The sequence below is a fragment of the Oxyura jamaicensis genome, chromosome Z (genome assembly GCF_011077185.1).
Source record: "Oxyura jamaicensis isolate SHBP4307 breed ruddy duck chromosome Z, BPBGC_Ojam_1.0, whole genome shotgun sequence".
NCBI lineage: Eukaryota > Metazoa > Chordata > Aves > Anseriformes > Anatidae > Oxyura > Oxyura jamaicensis.
The window spans coordinates 28,147,434-28,165,095 of NC_048926.1; the positions used below are offsets into that span (position 1 = coordinate 28,147,434).

Below are 17,662 nucleotides of genomic sequence, written 5' to 3' on the forward strand. Positions count from 1 at the left end.
GGCAGGACTTGGAAGTGGTGATGAGTCTTGCTTGATGAGTCTTGGGGTTGATGAGTTATGAATCCCTTTTACCATCTCTCATGAAACTCTTTCCCCTAATGCCAGGGGAAAGAGTTTTCCAGCAGGCTGTTTTCCAGCAGCTGCCCAATGAAAGAGTGAAGCTAGAGATGCTGCCTTCTTGAACCTGGGGCTGACGCTCCCTCCCAGCATCACTGCTGAGCCCTGCTCATGGCAGCACTTGACAGAGCCACCATCTCCAGAAGGTGCCTTCTGGATGGGTTATGCAGATGACTATTGCCACCCACTCACTGCCTGTTAGCTTAGGTAGTTAAAAACAAACAAACAAACAACAACAACAAAAAAAACATATCAGGTGGCATGCAAGTAAAGGCCTGTCTGGTGACAGCAGATTTTGTTTGTTTTTTAAGCACAACAAAATTAACATTGAGTATAGTTTTCTGGATATTAGTTCTTGAAAGACCAATGTTTGCAAAATCAAGTGCTCTTAGTTTAGAAAATGCCAATTCTGTATATTTTCTTACATACTAAAAGCAATGAAGCAAATAGGGCCACACATAAATGTGTATTTAGGGATTTACTTATGTAATGCCCACAGAAGATGTAGAAAGCACAACTTACAGATAGTTGGGTCAAAATTCAGAGGCTCTTAGGGAAGTGTAAAGGTGCAGAAAGTACATTTAGTATGTTGTTAGCCTAAATCTCTTAAGATTGTTTTTCATATAAGATGTAACTGCATTGGTGGATTCGTGCCTCTTGAAAATCAAACAAAATGTCCTCATCATTACTGCCTCTCATCAACTGAGGAGTCTCCGTAGTTGGATAGAAGACATTCCTGCCAAAAATGTCATGCCTCTTGGCCTGGTATGCATCTCCCTGTCCTGTGTTACTTTGAATTGTGTGGTTTGGGAATATTAGGCAGTCTACTGCAGCACCTGTGGTGTAGGGGAAGGAACTACAATCTTGCCAAGAGCAAAGGTATTTGCCTGCTTGCACCCAGATAAAGACTCAAAATTTTTCTGAAGAAGATTTACTAAATCCAGCACAAGTCTACTGCAAGCTAATATGGTATGCTTCCACTTCATAATATGCACAAATAACCTTCATTTAATCAGTAGATCTGTTAAGGTCAAGAACTGTACTGATTAGGAAATAAAGAGTAAAGACAATAAATCAATAAAATTAATATATAATCTTGTATAGGATTAGAGATTTGTGTGAGAGAAATAACTGACAGGAAATAACTGAATCATGTTCACAGGGATATTTGGTTATCTTTTATTCCTGTTAATTATTCTTCCTACTTCTAACCAATGCAAATTTCCACCCATGCAGTAACTGCAAGCTGGTGCACAACACAGTTGGCCCTGAGGGATACTGAAAAGTCTCTCTGTTTCTGATCATGCCTTTGATGGCTGTTATTCATGCAGAGGGATGCACTGCTGTGCCCACTGATAATTTTTGGCAAATTTGGGAATGAACTGTGAAGGTTCCACTTGATGGTGATCAGAAGCCACCTACCTGCCTTGACACCAGAAGGTGAATAAAGATCTAATTTAATGGCACAAAAAGGATTGAAGTGTTGTGGTTTGAATGCTTAAAAGTGAATTTTTATTACCATTAAGCAAGGTTTCGACGCTGAAGAGGATGATCTCATTAGCTTCTCAATGAGGTCACTTTTTGGAATTAAGAAAGCCTGGTAAAAAGCAAAAAGTTTTTTGAGACTGTGATCACCACTGGGTGTGTGGGTCAGAACTTTTGTTCATGTGGAAATTATCTTGTTTCGTTGTGAAATACCCTGTTTTGGTGTAATACTGAAATCTTACTCTGAGATGCTGTCTTTCATTGTGGTCATGTTGTTCAACATTTGATTTATATATACATAGACCTGCCACTTAACTGTCACTAGCAATACCATGCAGAATTGCAAGTGCATTGTGGAGAGTGAATATTTTTGGAGACTTTCATTAGCCATGGCTGGATTTTGGTATTCAGCTTTGCAGCAGTTGCTTCTGGTTAGACTGACACCGCTCAGCACCAAAGAGGAAAGAGCTCAAGAATGTGTCATCGTAACAGCGATGACACAGATGAGCACAATGGCTTGTGGAACATGTTTTTCTACAGTATTTTGTACTGAAAGATGAATGGATCAAACTAATAATCTTTTTGAAGGAGTGTCCTAATATCTTTGCACTGATTTCTGTCTCTGATTTTTTCTCCTTACTTTAGAAACAGACAAACTGATTAATGTCTAGCTTCTAATTATCTTTAAACTCAGTCTGCAATATTTATTTTTACTGCAGCTAAGACCTTGAAAGCTGCTCACAGGGAGAAATTAATTATGTCTTTAGACAGTAGCTGCTCTTCCTTGCCATCATGAGTCAACACAACATGGAATAGGTATCAACATTTTAAAATAAAATGAAATTTATATTCACAGACAATACTCATGTGCATAGAGTGCTTATAGAAGTCCTAAAGACTAATTTTTTAGTGATTTATCTTCATTGTTGCTTTTTGAATGATATTTTATCATTTCAGTACTATAAATAAGTACTATCTTACAGCTCCTGGCAAGGCAGGCTGATATGTTCACAGGTATAGAGAGTATAGCAAATGACTGCTGTTGTCTTGTCCTGCCTTGCCTCAGCAACTTGTGTGCTGAGAACCCAATGTTCTCCAAGCAGTTGCATTCCTTCTGCTGCTGTTGATTGCTTCAAGTGAATAAAACAAAGTGGAATTTCTTGAACTTTTTTTTTTTTTTTTTTTTTTCCCATCTTTATTGCTTTTGCATTCCAAGCAAATAGCTGCTGCTGAAATGTTATGCCTCTTCAGGCTTCTCTTTCCCACATACTTGCTATTTGGCACTTTTGGCAAAGTTTATGTGTCTATAATCTTTTGGGGCATAGCAGCCACATGCAAAATGCTTCCAGAGAGGAGGTGATAGAGCAGTGCTCACATACACAGCTGTGCTCATTTGGGTGTGAGCTAAAAACTGCGCAGCTCCAAAATACTCTGCCATAAGTGAGTGCAAACAGAGCAGCTGTAGGTCACCACACACAGGGAGACAGGCTTCATGTGTCTGTAGGCACAAGGTGAGCTGCCTCACAGTCTCAGCAGAGAGGAGTAAATGCAGCACATGCCACAGAGAGCCATGCATTTGCATGTCTCACTGAGCTCAGGGGGAGGCGATGGCAGGAGGCACCGTGGAAGGTCAGTCAGGACTTGCTTCTGCCCTCAAAATATTTATACATCTTTAGAACCCTCATGCCAAAAGCCACCTCTTACTTTAAAAAATCCCATTAGTTATGCAACAAGAAATGTTGCTGTTAATGTTGGGGTGAAAAAAACATGTTTTAGTAGCTTTTTATGGTCCTTCTCTTCTTGCACCTGGTAGCAGACTAGATCACTAAGAGGGATATTATTATCTCTTTGTGCTTGGGGATTCCCTGTTGTAATTATTGGTGGTTCTCGGAGTACACTTTGAAAGTCCTCCTGTTGGTACTGCAACTCCTCCATGAACTTCCACGTTAATACTGAGTGCCTTTTGAAATTCTCCAGTCTGTTTTATAGTTAAAATGCTCACCAAGAAGTTAATCTTTACTTACTCTTTCTATTACACTTACTTAAGAATGTACACTGGTGTCTGAGATGTCACTGTGCGGTAGTGGCTGGTGACTTCCTTGTGATACCCTGCAACATGCTAAATCCTACCCCACTTTTTTCTTTTTCTTTTTTTTTTTTTTTTAATGCCACAAACCTATAAATCTTGGCAATAATCATAATTACCTAGTATTATTCTGAAGCAACTGTTGTTGCATGATTTATGCACCAACGGCAAATACCACAATACTCTTAAAACAAGTTTTGAGTTGGTTTTTAGTTGAGCAGATAGAGATGCATTACCAAGCTGTCAGATTTTATGCTGGATCTACAGGACTTCAAGGGTAAAGCTTGCAATCTTTCAGTTCTTTTCTGTTTGTTTATTTTTGTTTTTATTTTTGTCAGCCATGAACATAGTTCATGGTGAAGAATGTAGGGTGACTTGGCACGTCAGTTTGGGAGATGTACGGTGCTCGCAATGGCTTGACCCAGCAGCATGGATCTAAGCTAGGTGCTTACTGTCTAGTCTCTTAATTGTTTTGACAGGAGAAAAAACAACGTAAACTGAAGAATATTCCAAAAGAGTTTTGTTATTTACGTGCCAGTTATCTTTCTTAAAACTGGCCTGTAAGGAGCATGCCTTACATCTCGGCTGCTCATGAAAATAATGCTTGATGGTGTGTCCTTATGGACTCATGTGCCTGAGCTGTCATATGATGAATTTTTGCTATACTTAGAAGGGAACTAATACTGGCTTCCACCCTTTAAGAACTTTATTTTGATGCATGACCTAGCTAGCCTTTTTCTCATTCTTGATAATGCCCTGTTTTCCTATCAGTCAGTATTCAGTGTGACGGCAGCAGGTAAGAAGCATACGGCAATCCATTCATGTCCTCAGATATGAGTGTTATCTGTAACTTTCTTCTTTTTTTGTATTATTTTTCCCCCCATCCTAGATGTGTTGTAAAATAATATATAGCAAAAAAATGAATGGTTGAATTGTATTTAGTTACATAAATATAGTATGCTTCTTATTTTTAAATCTCTAATTTAAGAATTTCAAACTGTGTACAACATTTCACTACTCAATTTCTCTTCCGCAAACTTTGCTGTAGCATTGTCTGGTATTTTGTCTCCCTTTCCTTCCACTTTTCTGGCTACTTGAATGAAGCAGATATCCCTTTAATGTGTTGGAGAAGTTGTTATCCTATTAACGAGCTAGCATTTCATACCAGTAGTTCTATATTTGTGGAGGTAACGTGTAACAGCTTTTGTACTCTGCACTTTTGTACTTGCTGAAAATCAAAGCACATTTTTCTCAGGTGCCTCCCCAGCAGAAATGGTTGAGGGGAGCTTCAACCTTGGTGACAGCCTTTCTTGCTCTAAATGAAACAGCTTTTTTGAATAGAGAAATGTAGAATATGTAATATGTATACGTAAGAAACATAATGATGTTTAAAAACATGGAATGGAAAGTGAAATGATTACCTGAAGAAACTTCTTGCCTAGTATACTTCTTTTTTGCTTTTGAACTTCACTGCAGGCTAAAATCAGTATGCTGCATTTTTGTACATTTTCTTGGCGATGCTTTGCTACTGGATTTACATTGTCAGAACCAAAGGGCAGAGCATGGATTAATAATTAGCAATAAATGAGTCAACAGATGGTCAGTTATAACTTCTGTGCTTGGTTTTGCTATTGTATCATGAAGGAAAAGAAAAAAGACATTTCAGAACAGTGGAGAGGAGCAAAGGGTAGAAGTAAATATTTCCTCATATGTTAATTACATAGTTTTAGAAAATTAAGAGATTAAAAGTAGGAGGAGGAAAAGTACTTGCAAAGGTCTTTAATCCTAACATGTTATGCCGCCTTGTAACATTTTTGGTTGCCTATTCTCTTCCCTCTCCATAAAAAATTATATTAACTATATTATATTGCTTTACTTTTTTTTTTCTTTTTTTTTTTTTCTTTTTTTTCCACTGTATCTGTGCTCTGAGGAATAGGAACAGGTGGAAATTAGGGCTGGTTAGGTCTCAGTAAGGTGCATGTATCCTTGATGACAGAAAGAGTGGAAAATAAGTAAGGTAGGGTGGGAAGATCTTGAGTAAATCTTGGAACGATCCCAGCGAGAAATTTTCTCCTTTAACCAAGGCTTAAAATATAAAAGATTATCTACAAATATCCTGCTTTGTAGGAAAATTACACTGGCTGCAGAAGAACTCCTTAGGTTCTGCATTGACATGGAAAATGAGAACTTTAAATTTAAAAGCTAAAAGCCTTTTTTAAAAATTTATTTATTTCTTGGCTGGGACAGACCTTGTTCAAATTCAGCTGTTCCGTTCTTGGTTATGCATGGAGTGATGGAGAGATGGGTTATAAACAGGTAATGAGTTGGCTTTTTTTTTTTACCATCCCACCCCCCAGTACTTTGAAGAAGACAGATGGATCTGCTTTTAGTCCTGTGTTGGTTCATTCACTGGGCAGCATGGGGCTGTCTTTCAGTTGGGGAGTTTATAAATCCCTGTGCGTTGGGGGTAGGAAAAGCTTGGTAACGTGATTTAGCTTCTTAGGGAGGTGGCATGGGAATAATCTCAACAAAGAAAAAGACCCTCTGTTGGGGCGTTGGTATAGTGTGAGGAGTATGTTGATAATAGTGCAGTGGCTAATTTTGCCCTCCAGATAACATGACTGAACATGAAAGCAATTATTTTCTTGCTAAGAACATATGATTTAGTTTTATTTTTGAGACATGCCACATAGTTTCCCACCTTGGCTTGGCCTTTTGCAGAGAAACATGTGAATCACATGAAAGATATGTTGTTTCATTGGCAGTCCTGCTTTGTTGCTGTTTAGAAAAATAAGTATTTGCATTTGTCCCAGAACTTGGTTAGTGCTGAAAGATAAAATGTTCTCTGTTCATATATGTGTATTCCTCTGGTGAGTGATGTTTTTCAGTATTTCTATACTAATTATACTAATATCTTTTTACTATTTCTATACTAATATGTTGTTATCCAATACTAAAATCAATTGAAAAGATTGTAAGGGTAACGTATCTATGGATGTACATAGAAAGGTACACTTTTTTCAGTCTGTGCTGGACTCAATCTGCTATCTCGTTATAGGAACGTGACTTTCAGATCCATGCGTCGTTTGAGGAATTACAAATTTGATTCTAGCTTGGCAAGTGCCAGATATATATGCGCCCTAAGTTATAGAGGGGCCCTTGTTCGTAAAGTGTGTCTGCTCATGTCAGTGCTGAGATGTTGCTTTGTCTGAGAGTAGATTTAAATGAAAACTGAGATTATTGGGATTATTGGGATGTGACTGACTTGTGCAAAAATAAGTTCCACTACTGCAGGCCACAGTCTTGCACATGGCAGTAGTACTAAGTATGTCTGAACAGTTGAAGACTTGAATGCATGTGGGCACCTCTCCTTTCTGGCTTCCTCTGGCAGAGTTGTAGTGTACATCATGCTAGGAACCAGATGCAGGACTGTAAACTAGAACTCCAAAGTGAAAGAAATAAGTAATCAGTTTTAACAACTGGCTCCTGAAGGTGAAAAGCTCTTGTCTAATCAATTGATTTGCACACTTTCCCCTATTTCTCAGTACAGCTTTTTGAAAAAGAAAGGGGGCATGAGAATGAGAATATGCTTAGAATAATTAACTCAAGCATTAGCTAACCCTCTCCTTGAGATGAAGGAAGACACAGTGTAGGCTGAATGCTACCTATATTACCCAGATTAAATGACAGAGTTCCTGAGCATTAGGAGCAGGTTGCTTTAACCTTGGTTTGACAAGCCAGCAGATAGGAACACCCCTCGACAGGACAGGTACTTTGCCCCAACTTGTGATCCCCTCCTTTGGGTGGGTAAGTGTTCTGCAGGTGGCCACTTGCAGCACGATGATTTTGGCTGGATGCAAGGCAGAGACAGTGCAACACTTGCACAAAACTGACAAGTCTTTCTCAGTGAGCTGTTGAGCAGGGAGTGTTTGAAAACACCCAGATAGCCTGCCTCCAGTGTGCTCAGCTGCAAGTGCTTCTGGTCGGTCTCCACTTGGTTCATCCTAGCTCCAGGTCAAAGGGTTAGCTGGGCTCAATGGCTTGATGCACGCTCAGCAACGAGAGGAAATTTTGTGTGTGGTGGGATGGTAGATGAGTTTTTGCTGCTGTGTGCAGCTGTGGCATGGTCTGGAGATGGCTCTCAAGGAGGAACCTGCTCCTGGGATGAAGCAACCTGCAGGATGTCTCGATTGGGTTCCCCAGTCAAGAGAATTCTGTGTGCTTGTTGTCTCAGTGCACTGGAATAGTTGCAGGGAGGTCCCTCTTTCTTTTGGAAGGAACCTTTTCTCTTTGAGCCTGTAGGAGTAGTCTAGCATTTAGTAGTGATGGATGTTGGTGGCGTGGACTGTAGTCTTGCATGGAGAGTAGGACTTCAGAGTCCTCTGTTGGAAACTGTGATGAAGGAAAAGTGAGTCCCAGGGAATATTGTCTCCATGCCCCTAAATTATTCCATTTTTGGTGTGAGGAGAAAAAAAAATAAAAATCTGTAGAGTAAGGACTGGTTGATACTGAGTTGACAATGCCATTATTAGTAGCAAAGGAGTATGTCATAGAAAGAACTGCTAGGGTTTGGGGTCTTGGTTTGGGGCAGGTAGCAGTACTGAGGGCTAGATGAGGACAAAGATTATCTGCTACAGGAGTTCTCTCACATGAAGACACACCTTCAGCTGTGTGCCACCATGGAAAAGCTACGTGGGCAAATGCTGCTGGACACAAGTCAGAAACTGTCCTGCATCATGGCTGCCATGCATGTCACCCATTTGTCATAACAGATTTATGGTTGCTCCATGTATAGCATCTCAGACCTAAAATCAGAAGAATGGACAGACTGAGATTTGGCTGTCTACTTCTGAATGCATTCCATGCTTATGCCCCTGCTCATAAAGTATAACTGAAAACTAAATACTTGGGTACTTAAGAAAAGTGTTAAAAGAAAAGTGTTAAATTTGTCTATTTACTAGAGTTTGTGCATTAAAATCCTTGCAGCTTGTCTTAAAAGCAAAGCCTAAATGAGATTATAGTGCATTTCACGAATCATTTCTAAACATCCTTGATGGGTGCTTTTCACCTCTTTAAGTTTATCTACCCTTTAAATAAGTTTCAAAGTAGTGGGATCTGCACATGTGTTTTTCCAACCATTATACAACTTCTAATACTTAGGCCAAGTTTGTGGAAAGGATGCTGTTTTGTCCTGCCCCCCTGTGTGAACAGATGTGACTGGTAGAGTTATAGAATATCCTGAGTTGGAAGGGACCCACAAGAATCGTCGAGTCCAACTCCTGGGTTCCCAAAGGACCACCCAAAAATCAGACCATATGTCTCAGAGTGTTGTCCAATCACTTCTTGGACTCCAACAGGCTCAGTGCTGCGACCACTTCCCTGGGGAGCCTGTTCCAGTGCCTGACCATCCTCTCCGTGAATTACCTTTTCCTGATATCCAACCTACAGAATCACAGAATATCCTGGTAGTTCGTGTACATGCTGTAAAGAAGAAAGTGCAACTGTTTCTTGTGCCAGGCACAGCAGCTCCGGTGTTGTCAACACTGGAAAGCTGAAAAGGCCAAAAGTATTCAGCAGCTGATGTGTACATAATCCACAACATGCATTCATTCCTCTTATAACTGAACACTTGTTTTGGAAGCATTTTTATTTATTATTGGTGCTGGATTCATGTCTTTGTCGTGGTGGAGGAAAACACTGCTAAACATGCATGTTGTTTTGTTTCTCTCTTGATCAAACTGATCTGCCACAGATCTTTAAAGTCTCATCCCTCCCACTTCACCACACACACACAAAAAAATGTGGATAGCCCAGTTGCATCCCTTGGGCTCCTTGTCACAGCAAGCATTACAACCTATAGCGATATTGTACCAGCCTGAATTCATGTGCTTTCATGTGACTCATTATTCATTGGCATAAACCAAAGGGAGTGTCTTGCACATCATGCATTAGGAATTTCAGGTGTAAAAAAAAAAGTTATTTTTTCAACCCTGGATTGTTTCTTTTTCTAGCTGATATGTTTTTGTTCTGATATAAACAGAAATCGGTTTCTGAGTTACAACCCCGTGCAGCCTTTGGAAAGGTTGTTTGCTTCTGTAATGTAATGTGATGAAAGTAATGTTGTCAGGAATGATTTTCAGAACAGAAAGGTGCCACGAGAGCTTCTGCAGGCTGCTGGGTGTGTGGGCCTTGCAGTGCTGTGTGATGGATGCCATCCGAACAGACCTGTCTGTGTTTGGGCTCACAGGGGCTGAAGGAGGATCACGCTCCTGCATGTTGGACCTGGGCCACCAAGTCAGCAGACTGGACCAAGCAAAAAGAGTTTAGCTCAGTTCTGCACAGATGGGGTGTTGTCTTTTTCAGGAGTGACAAAAGCATGCCACCTATAATGTGCGTGCTCCATGCAATGACTTCCTTTTACCATTGCACATTGCCCTGGTAGAGAGAACTGTCGCTCCTGGGTGACGCTGGGCCTGGTGGACCCTGGAGAGCAGGTGTCTTACCTAAGGCCCATTAGGCCTACCTGGGGCCCAGGTGGAAACCCTGTGGGGCTGCATCTGACCCCTGGCCTAGGTAAAGCTGCTGGTGCTGCTGGTAAGTTTTGTTTTGTTTCAGCTCTCTACTTATGTAACAAAAAAATACTAAAATTGAGGTTTTCCTTCCTGTGTATTACTTTGCCTGGGTGCTGTGACCAAGCTTGGTTATGCTAAGAAAAGTATCAGATGTACTTTGCCTCATTTTATAAGGTTATTCTTGGAGACAGTTTTTTAGTAAGGTGCTATTCATTACAAGGGTCTCCTACATGGTTAGTGTACGTGTAAGAGTACAAACAGGGCAAGTAAAATGATCTGGGGATGGAGCTGCCATGTGATCTGTGAGAGCATATTGAGGTTTGGTAAAAAAAAAAAAAAAACAACAACTGAGTGGCTGGGTAGGATGTATCTGCACTGATGTTCACAGAGTTCTGCAGAGCAAGAATTTGGTGGCACTCAGTGAAGTCCATAGGACAGCAGTTTAAAACAGGAGAGAAGAAGTACTTCTCCATGCAGTGGAGCTTTCTGCTCAATGAGGCAGCAGGGGCTGGTGGTATTAGCAGAACTAGAGGGGTACTAAACAAATGCACAGAAGCTTAATGTGGAACTGAAATATAATTATACCTTCTGAAATTCCCAATCCACTGATTCTGGGTGCTGGGAGAGCACAAAAAGCATGGATAGTAGTTTGTCATCAGGCATGGGTACTCCCTTTAAATAGTATCTCGTGTTGCCACTGTTGAAAATAAGATAGTCTGGATGGACCATTTGTCCTTCCTCATGGTATGCTCGTTATATTTGTGTCTGCTGGGTGCTATTTTGAAATCCTTCCCCTGTTGCTTGATGCCAGCAAGTCAATGAGTGGCTTGTGTAGAACAGCTGATTTCTTTTCTGGATTCTTTAGGCCTGCTTGGGTTAATTCCATGTGAAGGGAGGCTAAAATCTAACAGCTGCCGATAGAGTGCTGCTGTCATTGTTAATGAAGGTGACAAAGCAGTACTGGGTGGAAATTCAGAAAATTGCTGGGTGGCTATAAGGATCACGTGTCTTTGAAAAAGCCTCATATACATCCATTTTCCATGACATCTTCTGTACTGAAAGCAGTGCAGTAAAGCCCTGCTCCTGAGCAACAAGTAGGTGGCTTGGAAGGATGAAGCAGAATCTCAGCCCAGGAGACTAGGAGGAGACCATTTCCAAGTGTGCAAAAGAAAACCCCTAAGACCTCAATGTTAGGGAAGGTTGTAAATTTATTCTCTGCTTGCAGAAATGACAAGGGGGGCAGACCTCTTAATGCCAGTCTGCTTAGGTGAGGGGAAGACAGTTTAGGGCATACTGATGAAGGTGACCAATGGTTAATTCCAATATAGCCTGAGACATTGTTGACTGGGAATTTGCTGTTCAAGAGCAAAAAAAAAATTGTTTTGTTTGTTTTATTTGTTTGTTTATTTGTATTTGTGACAGGACAGAACCGTGTGCCCTCACTGGGATCACTGACTGTTTTCTCCTTCAGCTCGCTGACTCAGGTCCCAGATACTGTGAGCCATCACTCTTCTTAACAGAGCTTAGCTCAGCTTTTGCCTGAAGCTCTGCTGTGAAGAGACCTTGTACAGGCCAGTGCAGTAAGTGGAGTGAGCAAGGAAGGCAGGCAGGTAAATTCATGCTGACCGTAGCCATATCTTGTTAATTAACTTGCCTGCTGAAAGGATTTACAAGGCTTCTTTTGCTGCTGTCTTACTGCAGATCCTCTGGGAAAAAAACAGATGCCATTGTGAGATGGCTTTTTTTTTTTTTTTTTTCATGCTTAAATGCAGTCCAAAATCAACTGCCTATTATACTGTACATAGTAACAATAACTGCTGTTGATGGAGTAGACTGAATCACAACAGATTGCTGCCTGAGAGAGTCTGCAGGAAACACGGAAGTTGGGGAATTTATACCTTTGCATTTTAGGGTGGCCTAGGCAAAACAGCCTGTGTTAGTGATTTATTTTGCTAAGTTAGTGAGATTTAAGCAGGAACTGAAGTTGCATAGTTTTGCTTGTGATGTGGATAGCAACATTAAAAAGACATTATCTCTGGAAAGCATGTGAATGGGTTAATTGTTACATAATTAAGTGAAACTTAAAATTGTTCCCAGTCTACACTTAACCTCAAAATAGACTGTTCTGTGTCTAACCTAAAAAAAAAAAAATAAAAAAAAAAATCCCATGCACTTGCATTCTTACCTGGTTTTAGCTTTATCTAATTATAAAGAACAACAACAACAACAGAAATGATTTCTTCTTCCTTACAAGCCTTGTTTCTCTATTTATTTGCCACCTGTACTGATAAACATATGGATAAAAAGAACCCAAATACAGTAGGGATAGGATTGAAAAGAGGCTATCAGTGATCTACGCAGTCATTCTCCCAGGGTAGATACCAACCACAGACCAACTCCCCACATACTTTCTCTTGCTGCTGCTGGCTCCAGCCTTTGCTTCATTTAAATTGCACCTGGCATGTTTGTTTGAGAATGTGAATTAAGTTGCAGATGTTCCTATTTCCTGTAGAGCGTCACAACTTTGTAAAGTGCTTGCGCCTCTGGCTGAGCAGGAGGGGGGATTTCTAGTACCATTTTCCTGTTGCAGCTAGAGAAATTACCATCCATGTGTTTAGATGGATTTTGCATGTATCTTGGCTCTTGTTTGCAAATGTTATCTGTGTCTTGTAGAATGAAACTAGGCGAGTTTTACTGCCAGGACGACCCACATGTGAGAGGGAAGTGTCAGGCAGCAGTTTTGTTGCACTGATCTATAGCAAAAATGGAGCACTACCAGTTCTGAAGTGTTGCATCTTGTGGGTCGACTTGCTCTGTCAAATCCCTCCATCCCAGGCCTACTGAATCTTCTTTGTGCTTGCTGGGCAGGATTACAGAGATGTTTTCTCTCTTGGGCCCATCCTCTGGCATCTGAGTGAGTCCATCTGAGCACCTGGGAGCCATACTTTTGAACCCTGCAGCTCTCTGCCCCACAGCTTTTAGTCCAAATCTTAAACAGTAGCATCTTACTGTCATAGCCATACTCAGCCATGAGTGGTTCAAGATCTTTAGATCTGGAGCTTGTGTTCAGTGGTTGATGTGACCATGTAGCCTTAGCAGTCCACGCCTGCCATGAGAAAAAAGAAAAGTTGTATGCATGTCTACTTACCCTTAAGCTGTGCTGCTTGGGAAACCAAGGCCTGTCTCCCTGAATTCCCCAAGCAAGTGCTTGTGCATCACCATTTCCTATAAGTGACTGTGGCACCTGGACAGAAGGAATTTCATGGTTGCTTTTCTGAGTTAAAAGACAAGTTATCTTTCTTTTCTAAGTGTTGCCACCCTGCCAATTCTACGACTGCTCTTAGATTTAACCTCAGTGTTTTTCTGTCTTAAAGCATTCTTGCTAACATTGGTGGGAACCTGGATTTTCTTCGAGGTCTGTGATTCTGTGTCTGCAGCTCTGCTGTGAAGATGCCAGGACTGACGTATACTCAGGTATTTCTGGCTCAGGAATACCAGCATAGCTGTAGGTGACCCAATGAAATGCAGCACAAAGGAGGAACAAGGTTCCTGTCCCTTGTGATTAGGACATAGACTTGATGATTTGCCTAAAGAATCGCCATTCTGGAAAAACCTGTAAAAGCTGGGGTGTCGTGATAGTTTGTAGAAACTGAGGATCATGTGTGTGTGAGGTTTCTGCTATGGAACCTCAGGGCAGAAGAGAGTTTGAATATCTAATTCAAAACACTTGAAACAACTGCTTCATTGAGCAATAATTCTTCATATAGCTAGTCTGTGCTTGTTTTGCATTTGCCCTAGGGTCTGTAAATCACAGAATTCACAGGCAGGCGTAGGGAGAGCATGTAAAAACACATGGACAAAAAGTCAGAGTTTGGAAGGGAATATATAAGCTCTTCTACTATTTTTTTTGATGAGGTGTCTGCACTGGAGAACATGCTTTGGTACAGCCATCTGTTTTCTTCCTCTGTTTTAGCTGACCTCCAGTGTTGTCCTGTGCCTTGCCCACACAAGAGGCTTCTGTCGAAGTGCAGCTCTGGTGGTGTGCGTTGCTGGGGAATCACATGCAGTACCTTTCTAAAAGTGGCCAATGTACTTGCCAGCAAAGTTTCAGAAAATCAGTTCTGTATGTTACAGCTCAAAATGGCATGAATTCTCTTCCTCTGTGAGTCTGCTGAGCAAGGCTGGATTTCTTCCATACTTTGACAGCTGTTTAATAAGCAGATTGTAAACTGCAGTTGCATTTCATCAAAAAAAAAAAAAAAAGCAACCCCACAAGAAAATACACAAGAAAACAAAAACAACAACAAAATTCTTCCACTTATGTTAGGTAGTAAATTATTAGAACCTATATTTTTCTCTTCTTTTCCCATTTTCAGTATAAGTTGGGCTGAATTTGCTTCCTAAATTATTTTATTAATCCTCATTTAAGCTGAGAAGCAGCACTGCCTTAACTAAAGGTAGGTGCATATCTTAACAGAGGTACTTCAGTCTGCACAACGTTGAAACCAACAGAAGCGTACCCAGAAGGGAGTTTGTTCTAGGTCAATTACATTTCTTTAAGCCACAACAAAATGTAGACCTGAGGCCCTGTTTTGGCTTTCAGCAGTGTCTTATTAATTTTATGACAACTCTTACCTCAACTGCATTTGCTTCTTGCTATTAGAAGGCTCTCCTCATGCATGCCTGTGATGGTGACTAGTATTTTTGAAGCAAGTAGAGAGCTCTGAAGCTGCACATTTAAAAAATAAAAACAAAAAACAATGACCAAACAAAAAATCCTTTCAGGTAGTACCACATGATGTTTTCCTAAGAAGTTATGAGGAGTTTAAGGCAACCCAACTGAGCCAAGATTGCTGGTGGGAAGGAAGAAGGCATCTTGGCCTCCTGGCCTCTGAAGGCTAGGACATAGGTGTGGGTTAAGGGGGTGACTTAATAGAATCACAGAATGTTTTGGGTTGGAAGGGACCCTAAAGCTCATCCAGTTCCAACCCCCTGCCATGGGCAGGGACACCTCCCAGCAGACCAGGCTGCCCAAGGCCCCATCCAGCCTGGCCTTGAACACCTCCAGAGATGGGGCATCCACAGCTTCTCTGGGCAACCTATGCCAGTGCCTCACCATCCTCAGCATAAAGATTTTCTTCCTAACGTAACCTTCCTAACCTTCCTTTTAGCCTAAATCTGTCCTCTTTTAGTTTAAAGCCATTACTCCTTGCACAGTGGAGACGATGTTAAACTGATGCCTACCTAGCCAACATTTGTACCAAATTTCCTCACCTTCTAGCTGGTCAGGAGCATGTGCCTCCCTTTGCACGAGCATCGGGAGCTGTGCAGCTGTGATGTGTGCTGAGTAAGTCCAGGGAGCTAGCCAACATCAGCCCAGAAGAAGTGCTGAGGCAGGACCCTGGAGGGCTGCGGCCAGATGGATGCAAGCCCTGTGTCAGGTTTTCTCAGCAGCGTCTCTGGAGCTTTCGTTGCCTGCAGCTGCGTAGGAAGTCACAGATGGACAGGACATGAAGTTGCCTGATAAAGCAAGGGCTACACCCATGCTGTGGGCATCTTACTCTGCCTCTTTGGTTTGCTTTGCAGTGGTGTGAGCCTTGTGCTGCAGCCACGTACAGTAAACATACATAATGTAGGGAAGCACTCCTGTTGCTGTCCCAGTGACGTTAAACAAATCAGAAGTAGGTGAATTAATTCAGCCCTGTCTTCCCTTCAGTGCACTACTTGTAGTGTCTGCTGTCCCTCTAAGTGCAGTGTGTCCTGAGACAGTGGTTGTCCTGAGACAGTGGTTGTCCGGAGAAGCTTACCAGGAAAAAAAATCGATGGCATTTTTTCATTAGTCATTCACCAAGACTCAGTGAATTTGCCTATTGTGAACATAAAGCATCACCTTATCTCCTGATTGCAGTGGCAGAAACAGGAACAATGCTTTAGAACTTAATGCTTTGGAAGGAAGTAGTTAATATTTTGCTAAAAGCAGATTTCAGACTTTGATCGTAGCTGCAAACACAGCCAGATAGGTGCTTTACTATTCTTTTTGACCATACTTCATTGTTCCAGAAATCTGGTATTAATGTTATGCCTGGGATCTTGTGATGGGCCGCTTCGGCTGTGCTGGGTGCCTGCTTTTATGTTTTATTTTATTCTGTTTGTAGCCTTTTGCTAGTACAGTCTTTTTGACACCTCTGTGTCCCTGCCATTCTTTCAGCAAGAGATTGTAAATTAAAAAGAAAAATATGTCAGAATTTGGGGAGGAGGAGTTGCAACGGAGATCTTTCTGCATTCTTGGAAAATTAATGTCTAGATTGTATTAGAAATATAGTGATTCGTACTTGTGTTCCCAGAAGGGGAGAGCTGAGCTGTGTCATCCCTTGTGATGGAGTGCCATCGCCTGTGAGAGGCAACTGGCTTCTCTGTCAGCTGGTGTATCTTTGACTCAGCATGCACATTGTTTGCACTGATTCTTTTCTGGATTTTCTATTCCTTGGCTAATCTGCTTAGCTCTTAAATACTTCCATGCACGTACTGTCAGAGACAAATCAAATATAATTAGAAAAATGTGACCGGCTTGTCAAGGACCTGTCAGAGTAAGTCAGACTGGGGTCGTAGAAGCAGGGTGTTCTTGATACACCTAAGCTCCACCTTTGAGTCAAAAAAGCTAAATGCTGTTTGGATTGTAGAAAGCTTGAACCGGAGCCAGGAGGAAGCTTCTCAGTGGTACAGGCTGAGTTAAATTCTGTTGCTCTGAGGATGAGGGTCGCAAGCAGGCTGCTTTGCAGTGGGCAGGAGAGGAGTAGCAGGAGCCCTGCTGTGGACCCAGCAAGGCTGGCCTTGCAGAGCCAACTGGCAGCCAGGTAGCTGCAAAACTGCTGTCAGTTTTGCTGCTACCTCTTGTTTGGCCTCTGTTCCGCACCCACCCACCCAGGGCAGCAGTGTCCTCTCCTTGCACCTGTAGCCTGAGCTTCAGGCAGTTTTCTCCTTCTCCGTGCAGCTCCCTGGGGATGGAGCTCATGGGCCCCTGCTGAGTCTGTTGCACGGGTGCTGAAAACAAAGCGTGCAAATACTGGGGGTGTCACCACTGGGACCTGCAGGGGACAGGTCTTGCTGGTAGCTGTGCATCTTCCAGGCTTGGCGTCCATGCCAGCTCTAGTCCCCCCGTGCCAGCATGCTGGTTCCACATGGTAGCCATCAGCCAAGTGGTTTATCGTGGTACAGGGATGCTCAGGCTTGCTTGGATGTCTCTTTGGTGTATCTTCTGCCCTCACCTCTGTTATGGGGACATCAGAGCTCAGAAAGGATGACCAGTCCAGCACTGATCCAGCTGCACTGATACAGATGAGGTAGCAGCTCTTCTGTAGATGCCCTTCACGTAGCATCCTCTAACCCCATTTCTATAAGCCAC

At 41.9% G+C, this 17,662-nt stretch overlaps 1 protein-coding gene and 1 long non-coding RNA gene across 5 annotated transcripts in view; one reads left to right on the top strand and one right to left on the bottom strand.

Annotated features, from left to right (window-relative positions):
* The window catches only part of KANK1 (KN motif and ankyrin repeat domains 1), a 127,194-nt gene that overhangs the window by 58,627 nt on the left and 50,905 nt on the right, over nt 1–17,662 (top strand). The gene's annotated exons all lie outside the window — the stretch shown is intronic.
* LOC118155695 lies at nt 11,660–15,748 on the bottom strand. The gene is made up of 4 exons (XR_004745970.1): nt 15,535–15,748; nt 13,409–13,504; nt 12,370–12,396; nt 11,660–11,966 (listed from the first exon to the last, which is right to left on the bottom strand). It is a non-coding gene; the product is annotated as an uncharacterized LOC118155695 (long non-coding RNA).